This window comes from Aythya ferina, assembly GCF_964211825.1.
Source record: "Aythya ferina genome assembly, chromosome: 2".
NCBI lineage: Eukaryota > Metazoa > Chordata > Aves > Anseriformes > Anatidae > Aythya > Aythya ferina.
In genome coordinates, this window is record NC_140297.1 from 106,060,826 (window position 1) to 106,075,018 (window position 14,193).

At 42.3% G+C, this 14,193-nt stretch overlaps 1 long non-coding RNA gene across 1 annotated transcript; it reads left to right on the forward strand.

The window, feature by feature from the left end:
* Positions 1-22: 22 nt before the first annotated feature.
* Positions 23-8,601, forward strand: LOC311432615. The gene is made up of 4 exons (XR_014690166.1): positions 23-158; positions 2,709-2,850; positions 7,825-8,014; positions 8,192-8,601. It is a non-coding gene; the product is annotated as an uncharacterized lncRNA (long non-coding RNA).
* Positions 8,602-14,193: the final 5,592 nt, after the last annotated feature.

The window sequence follows — 14,193 nt, forward strand, 5'->3', positions numbered from 1 at the left end:
CTTCTTCCTCAGGCTCCTTAGGGCTTGCAGGTGTGAGGGGCCCCCTTCTGCAAAGTTAACCCCTTCTTTTTCTATCCCCTACTACTTGTAGTTTTGTCACAGTTCCGTGATACATCCCTGATACAAAGTCAAGGAGAATGGGAAATGGGCAGCAGCAGGTATTTCTCTGGGCATTGGGCTCAAAGCAGCCTGTTTTCCACTGGGTCTGTATCTTACACTTGATTGTGGGCACAACTGAGGTTATTTAAGCAAAATGAGCATTTATAATGAATTCTCACCGAGTGTTTCTCTACTGTCAAGAAACATGTATATACTACAGCTTTCCCTGTTGTACAGGGAGAAAAGAGAGTCGAAAGAGAAGTTGTGTAAGGTGGTCTGTTTCTTCTGCCACTGTGTAGAGACCTCTGCAGAGGAGCTATGCTTCAGCGACAGGAAAATCTCCTCCTGCCCCAGACATTTGTGCCCTGGCCTGTATGGAAAAATCCATAGAGTTACTGCAATTTCCATATGGTTTCAGACTGCACTCTCCCTTGTGAGTTCATGGGTCTTAGGGGAGAGAGCAGAAGAGGTAATGCAGACATCAAGAAAGCAGGCTTAAGTTATCTCCAAGGGCTGTGGGAGACGACTGTGTGGGATAAGTCTCAGGTTGAAGAAATGGTCATTTTCTTAAATAATTATTATTAATGGGATAAGTATAAATTAATATAGGTTAGATATCATTAGGGAAGGGAAGGGAAGGGAAGGGAAGGGAAGGGAAGGGAAGGGAAGGGAAGGGAAGGGAAGGGAAGGGAAGGGAAGGGAAGGGAAGGGAAGGGAAGGGAAGGGAAGGGAAGGGAAGGGAAGGGAAGGGAAGGGAAGGGAAGGGAAAAAAATTCACGTGGCATATGTAACAGGCAGCAGGATGCACTTGAAGTAGTCTTGAGGAGGCCAAAATACTCAGCAATGTTTTGCTTCAGCCTTCACTGAAAACATAAATCATGCAGGGGGCAAAGTACGTGGCAGATATGAAAGGGAGTGAACACTAGAGGTGGAGTTAAATAAGCAATTGTATTGAAAATAAATTACTGTCTTACTGTCCCTTTGCTGAGGGGCATTAGCTGACTCCATACATGTCACTTGCCCATTGCGTTTCAAGTTAAACAAGTTTGCTTAAGCCACTTCTCACAATAGTCAGATGGTTATGAAAAAGGTTTGCACGTGGCATATATATAACAGGCAGCATGATGCACTTGAAATAGTCTTGCATGCAATTTCACATTAGTGAACAAGCAGCATCAGGCCAGGTTTTCAAGAAAAAAGTTGACAAATTGCAGCAAACTTGGTGGAAAGCAGGAATGATCAGAGACCCAGGAAACATGGTGTATGAGCTGTATAGTTTGGGAAATAAGATCGGGTGGAGAAGCAGATCACAGGCTTCGATGATGTTAGAGAGCACTGTGAAGATGGAGTAAAATTTTCTTCATGCCTGTTGGGGCCTAACCTACAGGACTGGAGAATTAAGTTCTGCATTAGGAGACATTTCAACACTAAGGGGACTTTTAGGGGCTGGGGTGAAATGCCTGCTGAAGGTGTGTAGTCAGTTAGACACAGACATTGCTTGGGCCAGTGTTCAAATGACACAAGGGACAAATCAGGACCCCAAGGATCAATTTGGACATTTCTCCTATTTCTCAAAGCTCTGACAATCTACGTGAGTGAGATTAATGCAGAATAAAGTGTTTCTGCATCTTACCAACCTTGATCACCCATTAAGAGTGGAGTGCAAGAAGTGGACAGATGTATTTATGGCAGTGTTACCCACAAAGACAACAGATTACAAGGGCTGAGATTTGCAAAAGACAACCTTTCGTTCTGTCTTTCTGCTCTTTCCTGTTTTCAGCTAAGTGATCCTTTGGTCAAATTTCTCCAAGAAGTGCTCTTGTGACTACCCCTAAGTAAATTTTATTATTTCTTACTGCTTCCATACAGAGCCAGCATTCTATTCTTCACTGTGTCCTATAAATAACCATATTAATTTCTGAACTTCTTTTACTTTTCAGTGGATTCCTATCTCCGTTGCCTCTGGCTCTGATTTATTCTGCCAGGCTGTTCATGACAAAGATTTGGTAGCTCATTCTTAGTATTTGTGTTAACCTCTACTACACCATCACTGAATGTTTTTAAGAGAAAATTAGACAAGCATCTCTGAGATAAGACGGTGGAGGAAATGATCTCAAGAGGTTGCTTTTCGTCGTTTTCTGCATTTTTCAGAGTCCTTGCTTATGAAACCTTTCTGTATAATGCCTAATGGATTTACAGGAGTCACAGTGTTTTTATCAGCTGTGTAAGAGGGAAAGAGGCTCCTCCTAAAGGTGATTTTGTGGCTCTGCAAGGCTGCGCAGAAAAGGACGAGAATATTTTTAATAGTAATTAAAATCCTTTTTAATTGGCTGGAAATGGTTCTGTGGTCTGCAAAGATTCCAATTTTGAAAGCCCCGTTTGAACAAAAGACTAATCCTTTTCTTCAGTGAACCATCTGGCACAGAAAAATGCTCTTTATTATGAGATTTCATGGGTTCCAAATAAGACAGAATAACTGGTGAAAATATTCTTGTTTTTAACATCTCTACTATTTATTATTGTTTATCGATACTCCCTACAGGAAGAAAAGAATATCTTACTAAGAAAGAAATACGACTTTTTTTTATAAGCTTTAAATTTTATTTTAGGAGATATTTCTCTGCAAAATGAGAGGCTATCAAGTGCGGAATTATCCCATGGTGTACAGTTGTGTTATGATTTTTACAGAAGACCTTGAAGAGCTTTAGACTCCAGGCAACACTCCAGAACTATTGAACCCCAGACTGAACGGTGAGTTCATAATTATTTGGTAGCTGTACTAATTAATTTAAAAAATGATATTTTAAAATCTTCTTGGAGAAGGAGTATCTGTATTTTACATCTCATATAACACGTTTTAAAAGTTTAATGAGAAATAACATTTTAAAAAATTTTGTTTCTGTCAAAAATGTAAATATTAAAGCAGTAATAGCCAGACAGCTTAACAGATGACCTTCTTGAGGGTCCTACTGCCTCTAAATCAATGTTTTTCAACCTGCGGTGTGTTAATCTGCGAGCAACATCAGTTATTTCTAAGGGATGCACAGACAGGTACTAGACTCACAGATACTGCACAGTAATCTGCGCACATGGAATTTCCAAAGCAGCTCCACCAGAAAACATTTAGGGACCACAAATTGAAAGAGATTGAGGAAAATATTGCAGCCACTTAGTGGTTTAATATCTTGCCTGGGTACATTCACTCTCTAGATAAAGAAGCTCTTGGTGAGCTGTGGGAGCTCTCAGAGTCTCTCAACAACTCTCGGACCTAGAGTGGACCTAAAGCCTTCGGACTCTAACTGCTTTGCATTTTCCTTCCTTTTTATCAGGTCTCCTTCTACACAGTGTTTTTGTACATGCAGCTGTGTCCTTCTATAATCCGTTAGGAACAGGAGTGGTCATTAGCCATTGGGCTGGTCTGTGGTACACCTCAATGCTCCTTGTTTCCCTCAGGCTTGCCCTCAGCTGGGTCAGGTTGCAGAAGAAGGAGAATGGGTTTGTCCTGTGAGCAGCTGAGCATCACTATGCCCTCCTTGCTTTCTACCACCACTCAGAAGCAGCTTCCTGGTCACCTTGGCTGCAAAGTCCTTGTCCTCTCCCACCTCATGACCTTGGATTTGCATTAGTGCCACCCAAAGCGATGCCCAGCCTGGGCAGATCTCTCCTGGCCTGTCCACCCCTCAGCTTTGCCTTTGTTGGTTTTGGTTCCAACCTAAAGTAACAAGCCTGACAAAGCTAAGTCCTTTGGGACTTAGTCTTTATATGTATGTCACTATGACAGTAATGCCCCCCTGTGCTAGGAACTGACACTTCAGGCCACAGATTTCCGATAGCCTCTCACTTACATTGAGACTAGAGCAGGTGAGCATTGATAGTGAGCCTGGATTGATTCCTGAGAAATCCTACAGTTCATCACTTTGCTCCAATCAGCCTTCTTTTCCTCGTAGGCTACCAGCCAAGTCTTGCTTAATTTCTGAAATGAAGTGAATGCGACACGTTGAGGAGGATATGGGGCTGTCCGCCTTATCTCATGATCACACTTGAGCCATTCTCTTTTTGACAGATACCAGGGGTGTATTACTACCACTGCAGATGTGATAAGAGAGCTCTTAAACATACCCAAAGCTGGAATATTCACTATCTTATTCATCCTTGGTCCTGTGATGAATGACTAAGGATGACTGTGTTCCCATAACACCTTATTACAGGGCAACTTTGGAGCCAAAGAGCAGATGTGAGTCTGGTTGTCAGTCATTCTGCTGGCTTTTACGAGGTTCAAAAAAAGGCATTACAGCCATGTTCACACAGCAGAGATCATCAGCTCCTTGCACATGAGTCACCAGGGTTAACTACTTAATCATTTGTTGCCTTTGGACTTTTGTACTGAGTTTACGTGACATACAGAGACAAATCAGTACCTTCTGAAATGCCACGGAACTCATGTAGAGTTATACAAAAACTTCATTTTGTCCATCAAATTTAGTATGCTGAGAAAAATTATAACTATTGCTTGGGTCTTCTGCAATTCAGAATTTATGAAGCGATTTATTTGGAGTTGGAGTCAGTAAAACCTCCTGGATGCTTCTGGAAGGTGAGAAACTGAGGCTCTGGGCCTCAGTTTTGTGTGTGTGCCCTTTTTTTATGTAACTAAACCCAAAGTAAATCTGAAGATCTATTTCTTGCAGGTCACCCTAAGTTAATACTGAATTGTGATTATCTCAGGAAAACACATTCACTTAGAAGGAGACTGGTTCACCCTAGGTAAAGGATAGTGAGCTCTGATGAAAACAAAACAAAACATCAGCTCCATGTCCTTAGAGTTGGGGCAGGACTTCGATAATGGAGAGAGCCAAATGATCACAGGAAATATTATTAATGTGTTATTGAAAGAGACTTAACCATAACTCTTTTCCACCCCTGAGCATACATAATGTTACTGGCCATTCTGAATACATATATATAATTTTATAGCATCTCTTCGAGGCTAAAGAAGTCTACTTATTTATATAACTCATATTATATGTACACATATGGATGCAACACCAGTAGCCTCTTACTTCTGTGGTGGTTCCTTGTGATAATGTAAGGAAATACTCGGTATGGACAATGAGTGTAGTTATTCTGGAAGGTGAGAAATGCAAATGGGCCGTTCTGGTGGTAATTAATGCTCTACCCATCTCACGGATTTTCTGTTCAGGCCCAGCGGAGTGGGTTAGCAAAACAAAGACAGATGGCAGCAGATTATTTGAAACACTTCTTTGTTAGCATGTAATCAGTGCAGATTCCCCCTCCCACCCCCGCCTTCACTTAGGGCTCAGGCTAAAGCCCATTAAGTAAACGGGAAGACTCCTATTGATTTTGATGGGCGCTTAGCCAAGGCCTCTGTCTCAACAACTTTCTCAGCTAAACTTTAGCCTACTCATCATTTTTGACTGGGGCTTTTTTCTTTTTTCTTTTTTTTTTTCTTTTTTTTTTTTTTTTTTTTTTTTTTAAGAAAGAAGAAACAAATGCTGATACAGTCACTTTTGGGGACTACTAGGGGAGAGAACAAGCTGTACTTTTATATGCACAATATAGTGCCTTAAGTGTACCCAAGGTAAAAGGTCGTCCTGTTTTAACTTTGTGAGCTTTATGCCAATTAAGTTGAATCACAGGGAAAGTGTAGGGATGTGGGATCTGGCTGAAATGTGTTCCTTGTCTCCCATCTGAGCTGCATCACACGAAAGAGGTAGATGAAGCTGGATTTGGGTGTGAGTAGTTGAGTACTGCCTTCAGCTCTGGGGCCCCCAGCACAAGAAGGAGATGGGCCTGTTAGAGTGGGTCCAGCCAAGGGCCATGAGGATGATCAGAGGGCTTGGCACAGGCTGCCCAGAGAAGCTGTGGATGCCCCATCCCTAGAGGTGTTCAATGCCAGGCTGGATGGGGCTTTGGGCAACCTGGTCTGGTGGAAGGTGTCCCTGCCCATGGCAGGGGAGTTGGGACTGGGTGGTCTTTAAGGTCCCTTCCAACCCAAACCATCCTATGGTTCTGTGAGTGCAGGCCTGGGAGCTCTGCTCTGCTCAGGGAGAGCTCCTAAAGACTGCTGTCTGCAAGGCTTTGGCCTGAGATCTTGCTTCAGCTTTTGGGCATGCTTTCTTAGGTCAAGCTTTTCATTTTGGTATAAAACTTGTTTCTGTCACAACTTTCTAGAGATTGTTCACATTTCATGTTATTTCTGCAGATCTAAGTGAAGTACCTTACCCTGTGTAACTAAGAAGTGTAGAGGTGCGCAGAACTGCGTGGGTCTGGCTGCTTGAGGACAGAAAAGCAGTGCAGCAGGTCCCTGAGGAAATCCAACTAAATGTAGGGCTGCCCTCTGTTGGCAAGCCAGTCCCGCCGAGTTAGCCTCTGAGGAAGGGTTTTGGTGTGTGGCCAGGACACGGGATAGGGCAACACTTCAGCTGCAGGTCCTCAAGCCCTGAGCTGCAAGGTGGTGTGGGATGGTCACCGTCATCATCACACGATTTAGGAAAGCAAGACCAAATGTTGCTAGATCAGTACCTGCGTCAGGTGTTGTTAGACTGCTTCTCAACAACCTGGAGAACCTGGTGACGGAGCACTGGAACAGGCTGCCCAGGGAGGCTGTGGAGTCTCCTTCTCTGGAGATACTCAAGGCCAGTCTGGACGCCTACCTGGGCAGCCTGCTCTAGGGAACCTGCTTTGGCAGGGGGGTTGGACCCAATGATCTCTCGAGGTCCCTTCCAACCCCTACAGTTCTGTGATTCTGTGAGAAGGAAATGAACAACTACCTGAGGGATTTGTGTGTGCACCCCTCTCATCTCATCATGCAACTCTCAGCAGAATTAACAAACAGTCGTCAGGACTTGCAGAAAATATTCTGCTTTTGCATGGCCTTCACGTGTACTTGTCACGTAACACACCAGCACATGCACTGGTTATTTGGTTTAAAGAAGGGCTGAATGCAGGTGTTTTATCCCAGCCTCTCACATACTCGTACACGGGTGATAGCATCTGAAATGTTCACAGGTGCATGAGGCAGAGCAGGCCAAATAATAAGCCTGAAAACCAGCCAATTTGAAATCTCCAGTTTGAACTTGTCTTTCAGAGTGAGCTATGCCACTGGGTGTGTTTGACCCAGGAGCTGATGAAAGGTGTGCTGCGTCACATCGTGCTGCTTTCTCTCGGGCTTTGGCAGCTCGTCTCGCTACCGGACAGAGTCAGGGTGAATGGAAATTTGGCCACCACTGCAACTGAAATCCTGCAGTGTCAGTAAGTGCCAAAGGTACTCTCAAATATCACACGCAGTATCCGTGCCATTTTACATACTCTGTTTAAAGACACAGCAGGGTTGTTACATAGTTGTGTTTGTTTTTAATGATCTGCTTTTTAGCTTCTCTCCCTCAAAGCTCTTTGATGCAGATACACAGCCACAGAAAACTTGCCATGAGCTCTTGTTTTCTAGGAAAAAGAAGCAGCGCTCCAAAATCAGCATGGGTGGACATAAAAGATTTGTGTTGGCTAAAACTGACCTACATATTTTCTCTTCGTTGGTTTCTTTTTATCACTATGTGATATGAACACCAACCTGTTCTGATTTTAAGGATTTGAAACAAATACACTTGGTTGTCAGCAGGTGGCTCTGCATTAAGTCTGAGCTCTGTTCGTGATGCTCCCACAGAACTAGAACTGTTGTGAATAATCTTTTTATTTTTATTTTTTTTTAAGGCAACAGGAAGATAATAAAGGCCTAGGATTTGTCAGTAGGAAAGATATTTGCCAGGGGAAAGATAAGAAAATGAAAATCTCTTGCTTGAAGAGAACTGTGGCAATGCTGACACAATGCTGCTAGCGAAAATGCCCAGTCATTGTAAAAGCAGCCATCTCATCTCTGCTAGATACGCAACCAGATTTTCAGGTAATGCATCAGGCATTTTGTTTCTGTTTGAGGGTTCCTTATTTTTTGTGCTTGTTGTTGTTTTCTTTTCAAATCCCTGCTACTTACATAAAGGACATTTCTGAGGCATGATGTCAGTGAGTGCCAACAGTGTCAGTGGAAGCACTGAAACTTCGGATTTTATCTGTCTTGTTGCAGGAAATGAGAAATTTTCCACGTCCTTCAGTGGGAACAGGGCTGGCTCCTCTGAGCCTCACGGTATCAGTCTCTGTGGCTGTGGTGACTCCAGCAGTGCTGCAAATCAGACGGTGTATGAAACTAATCCAGCTGCAGCAGTGACTTCATGAATATACAACAATATATCCTTGTCTGAAGTTGTTCTTGTAGCTATCAAAACTGCGTTCATGGTCTTGCACAGGAAGAATGTAAAGGCCAACTCCGGCGCCCTCTGCACCCTGAGCACCACGCAGGACTGTTGCTTCTCGGTTTGGCATTTTTCAGTCTCTCTCTTTTGAAACTGAAATTGCATGCTGCCCTGTGTGTTTCTTTCCCGAAAGAAATAACAATTTAATTAAATGAATTGTATAACATGTACTGGACAAAACAGAGGAAGGTGTCTCCCTGTGTTTCTTCTTTTAACGGTGGGCAGCAGCTGTCTGCTATAAGCAGGTGAGAGGATCCTCGGCTAGTGTGTATGTAAAGGCTTCATGAATTTATGAGAACAGTGAATTTGAGTTAGGTTTTGAGAAAAAAAAAAACAACTGGCCTATACCAGGTGACTGGGCTGTGGAGAAAATACAGTGTATAAGGAGGGGAGGGAACAAAAAGACAATATTTTAGCCACGCCTAAGTATTCCCTGCCACTTCCATATTGCAGCGTATAGGTTGAATAGACTGTACTTATGGGACTTAGGCTGGAGCACTTCTGATCTTTTTCATGGAGAAAACAATTACATCCCTTTCTGAAATTTAGCTCCGACATGTCTTCCAGTCATACCAATCCTGTTCTGCGACAGTCGGCTTGGCAGTGAATAATTTCTCTGTAATTAGAGCTTTATTTTTTTTTTTTCTTTTGAGGGGAAGGAAGGATATTTGTTTGTTTTCAGGATTCTACTTCAGTCAATGTAATGATTTATCTAAGGTAACACTGAGCTACTGAAGTGAGACTTGCAGGGCGCAAAGCAGTAGGTCAGGCCCCTGAGGTTCCCTGTGTACCTTGCTTTTCAGTACAGCCATGCAACGGCAGAGGGCTACTTCTCATCACATCCCTGCCACACTGCATTGCAAAGAGGAGTTTCTTGTTCTTTTGATTGCAGACTGGTGCTACCTAGCATGTGTTATCAGTTTCTTCTTTTTAAGCTTGAAAATAATGAAGATCAGTTTAGATCTCCAGGCTTCCCAGGGGACAGTTTATTGATGCTTATCTGCTGCTAACACCTGTATGCTGATGGTGTTTATTTTCTTAGTGTCTTGGAAAAGATATTGTGAAAGAGCAGGCTGGAAGACACCCCTGGGGATTCCCTAGTCCAACCCAACTGCTCTAAGCAGAATGAACTAGAACAGGTTGCCGAGGGCCATGTCCTGGGATTCTGAATATCCCCAAGGATGGAGATTCCATAGCCTTTCCAGACAACCTGCTTCAGCGCTCAGTTACCCTTTAAATAAATAAATAAATAAATAAATAAATAAAATAATTAATTAAATAAACCCAAACCATTTTCTTATGTTTAAACTGATTTATTGTATTTCAATTTGTGCCCATTGCCTCTCTTTCTATCCCTGGACACCACTGGGAAGAGCTTGGCTCCACGTTCTTTACTCCCTCGTGCCAGGTATTTATGCACGTTGATAAGATCTCCCTGAGCCTTCCCTGCTCAAGGCTAAGCAATCCCAGCTCTCTCAGCCTGTCCTCCTGTGACAGATGCTCCAAGCCCTTAATCACCTTAGTGGCCCTTTGCTGGACCTGCTGCTATATGTCCATGTCTCCCTTGTACGGGGGCGCCCAGCACCGGACACAGCACTGGCCTTGCTTGCTTCAAGGGCACATTGCTAGCTCATGGTCAATTTGTTGTCCACCAGCACTCCCAGGTCCCAGCAAGGCTGCTTTCTAGCCAGACAGCTGCTGAAGTCTGCGTGGGTGCATGGGGTTATTCTTCCCCAGACGTAGGACCTCACATTTCCTTTCACTGATCTTCATGAAGTTCCTGCCTGCACGTTTCTCCAGACTGCTGAGGTCCCCCTGGGTGGCAGCACAACTGGCTGGCACATCAACCTCATCTCCCAATTTTGTATCATAACTTGCTGAGGGTGCACTCTGTCCCGTTGTCTAGGTTATTAATAAAAAGGTTGAACAGCATTGGATCCGCTATCAACCCCAGATCCACCCACGGCAGCACTCCAGTCATGTGAAATACCCCACTACGTTTCCATGAAACGATCGCTCTGCGACTGCACACAAGTTGCAATAGTTTGTTGATAGATCATTCAGATTTTGACCTCAGATCATTTTAAGGTACATTTGCATAGATAATTGGGTTAAGCAGGTGTCAAAAAAATTCAATCTGGCCACCAGGCAAGTCCATAGTGACAAGGTGGTTCTGTGGGGATGGTTAGGGCGCCCATCAGTGTGGCACACAAACACGGCCATGATGTAGCTCCACAAAGGGCAAGGGGAACTTGAAGGAACCATAATAAAGATGAAATTTGGGGTTTTGTACTTCTGTCAGTGGGATGAACAAGAAAGGAACCATACAGAATTTACAGATTTTAATGAATTTCTACGGATTTTAATTAATTCTATTCTATGGGTAATATGAGTCACTCTGTATTTATTTCATGTGAGCACTCTTCACATGTGAAGTGTGACTATACTGGATTTACTGCTTCTCTGACTCTTCAGGAACTGGAAAACTGAGAACAAAACCAGCCTGATTAAAGCTCAAGAGTACACAGAACTTGCTTAACTGAGAACAAGCATTGTGAAAGTTATTTACCGCTAGAACAACACAGGCTTTATTTCTTTCTTTTGTTATTATCATATAGGTAATATTTATTTGTACCTAAAATAACAACATCATGATACTTGAGAGTTTTCCTGATTTGTACACTGGCCTCAGTAAAATATAAGTAATTTTTATCATAAATTTTGGAAACTGTTAAAAAACGGTGAGCCCTTGCAGCTCGTATAATTATTTCTACATTTGCAAAGCGAATGCAAAATACTAATACTGTATTAACGCAGCATGCCTCATTCTTGTTACAAACAGTAAATGATTACACCAGGTGCAAGGCAGGAGAAGACCAGCATTAGATTTCCAGTTTCCTACAAGTATATATAATAATTACATTTTACAGTAAAGAAATTCAGTAAAATATTTGTTGTCTGAAACATTAAGTGCGACCCTGAGGCATGCTGAGCACCTGAGGTAACTGTTTATAATCACTCGGTGTCTCCAGACATCCTGGCTACGTGTCAGTACTTACATCCCAGAAGACCTAGCTGTGATTTCAGCACAAAGACAACTGATGGCTTTGCTGAGTTACAGTGATAGTCACATTGTGGCCTGAGCTTCAATGCCGTCACCGAAGCTGCGCCCACTTGTGCCAATAGTGGCTTTGGCCCACATTTTCTTCAGCAGGGCTTACTGGCATTTTCTGGTGGCACGGCTCAACGAGAACAACATTAGACAGCACTTGGCAAGACAAAATATCTGTGTTTCTCAGGAGAACAATGTGTTGCTTATGAAAAAGGAGAAACAAAAGCGATGGAATCCTAGTTTTAGTTCCATGTTGTCTGACAGCCTGAATAATAATGCTCAAATTCATTTCAAAATAGAATAAACCAGTATTCCTACTATGAATATATTCAATTCACGGTTTTGTAAGTGACCATTAACGTCACGGTTTTTAGAAGAAATGCTATGTCATTGATACAGAAACAGCACACTTGTGTATACGCTTCTACTTCCCTAAATCATCCAAAATTCAAATACCACCATTGCACAGCTATGGCTAAAACAAAAACACAGTTAAATGACATAGACCTTTCACAGCTAATGAAGTTTCCAGCTTAACCTTATAAAGTTTATCTGTTCCCGACTGACCTCTTTAATACTACCATAATCTTGCTGTGTGAAGAACGTGTCTGCGAGCCTAAGATTTTCACCTGAGCAAACACATCTGAATAAATGTCCTTCTTTCCGTGGACTAATACTTTGAATTTTATTGCAACCGTTGGCTGAAGGTGCAGACATTCAGAAAATTAAAGAGAATTTTTGTGAGCCTTTGCATGTGTAATCTGTAAATAAAAAAAAAAAACAGCTTGGTCTCAATTTCCATCTCTGTTTATGTATTTATATATACCATTATATATATATAATTATTGTTCCATCATCCAAAAACTACTGGAAAATAAATACGCATGTAAGTATATGAATATATGAATAACATTTTTTCAAATTGTACTGGCAGTGATTTGGGCTGTAACTGCTAGGATTTCCTCCCAGGAGCTGAAAAGCACTCCTTTTGGAGCTGCTTAATGTTCTTCACTGTACGCCAGGCGTTGCTGAGCCAAAGGAGGCTTTCCCTCCCTGCAGTCAGATTGGATCTTCTGCATGTGAAACATGTTTTTGGCTATTTTTTTTTTTTCTACTGCAAATAGGTGCAATTCCACTGCTTTGTCCAATTCATCTCAGTAACTGTTGGCAAGATGACAGGTGTCTCTATTTTGAATCTATTTCAATGAATTGTGAAGCAATAGCTTTAAAGGCCATGTTATAAAAATCCTGAGTATTCGCTAGGAGTATACTAGCTTTCAGTAAAACTGAAAGTCTGTGAAGAAAGCACGGTGTATTAGGCTATAATTTTAATGGGGCACACAGTGGTAGTGTGCATAAAAGGTTACAGTGCTCTAAATTAGGGTATGCACTGAAGTATCCAGCATGATTTCAGTAATTGTATAAATGTAGAGCTTAGGGATATGGTTTAGTGGAGGGCTGTTAGCGTTAGGTTGGAGGTTGGACTCGATGACCTTGAGGTCTCTTCCAACCTAGAAAATTCTGTGATTCTGTGTGAAAACTGAATCCAATTAAAGAGCCTTCTGAACAGTCATTAATTCTCATACCATCTCTGTGAGGTGGGTCTGTCTGTCTATGTCGTTACCAGGCTGCGTTGCAGTACACTGTATGTATTAACAGATTTCATAGCAGTAGACATGAGAAATAGTACACTTTGTTAAGCTGCAATACTGAATTCTGATTCTCCGTGTTGTGAAATACTCACCTCCCAATCCCCATTCCCATTCTGTGATGAGAATGGATACACTTTGACCTTCGATGCATTTTGCTGTAAATATAACGGGCTGTAAAGAACAGAAGCACCAAACCACTACCATAACACATTTTAAAATAAAAATGTTAGGGACAAAACCCAAGGAAATCCAGTTACCATCCTTAGCAGTTATTCCTCTTTCGAAAACAAGTAGGTCTTTTGCAATTTGAACACAGCGTGCATATAAAATGCAGTATCCTAGAGTGCTATTGTCATGCAAGGTCCCTAAATTAGAGGGAGATGGAATTCCTCTTTCCAGTGTTGGTGGATGATTTGTCACATTCCTTAGCGTTGTGGGGATGCTGTATGAAAGACCTAACTGTAACGCACTGTACAATGGAAACCGCTGTAGGATACTTGATTCTGATTGCTCTCCATTTTCAGTCTCGGTCACACAATACTGAAATAGAGCCTGTTTTTGAATACAGCTTCCCTTCTGGCAGAAAGAAAAAAAAATAATTAAACTGTCTTGGTCACTCTAGGAAGCTAAAGGGTGAGGTTTGTGTTAATTTGCTGCAGTGGTTTAAGTCTCATTCCAGTATTCAAAGATTCTCTTGCACTTCTCTGCACACGCTGTCTAGGTGCAGCAATGCTGAGGAAGTAGCATAACTCAGGTATTGGTAGCTGTTGGAAGGTGATTTTATTGTTTTAACTGAAGACATTGCCAACAGGAACAAAATTCTAGACGAAAAATGGAGAACGCTGCCAGTGGGCCCTTAGGTAAGAGCTCCAACACACGCAATTCCTCAATGCTGTGGGATTAGCAATGGGAAAATATCAGTCCTTTGGCACATACGCAACACGCTGATACTTGTCCTGTAAGCTCTGCCGAGCTCAACAAGACACATTGCAAGGGACTCAACCACCAACCA